This window comes from Lipotes vexillifer, unplaced genomic scaffold (genome assembly GCF_000442215.2).
Source record: "Lipotes vexillifer unplaced genomic scaffold, Lipotes_vexillifer_v1.1 scaffold1130, whole genome shotgun sequence".
In the NCBI taxonomy this organism is placed as follows: Eukaryota; Metazoa; Chordata; class Mammalia; order Artiodactyla; family Lipotidae; genus Lipotes; species Lipotes vexillifer.
Genome location: NW_006797877.1, coordinates 653,578 through 653,875, shown reverse-complemented (window position 1 = coordinate 653,875; position 298 = coordinate 653,578).

Genomic DNA, 298 nt, shown 5'->3' with positions numbered 1-298 from the left:
CCGGGGCGCGGCTCCGAGCCCGCCGCTCCTCCATGCCCCTGACGCCGAGGCGTGCGGCTGGCTGGCGGCCCCGCGGCACACCGGCGCTCCGGGGCTGACAGAGCCGGGCCTGCGAGTCTAGCGGGGAGGCGGGCACCGGCGCGCGCGGCGGCGGCTGCGGCGCGGAGCGCCCTGCGCTCCCGGGGGCGCCCGGCTCCGCCGGCTCCCTGCTCCCGCCCGGGCGCGGCGCGCGCTCTCAGGCGGCGCGGGGCACCCCGCCGCCGGCGCTCAGTCGCTGGGGAGCGCTGCTCGGGTCCTG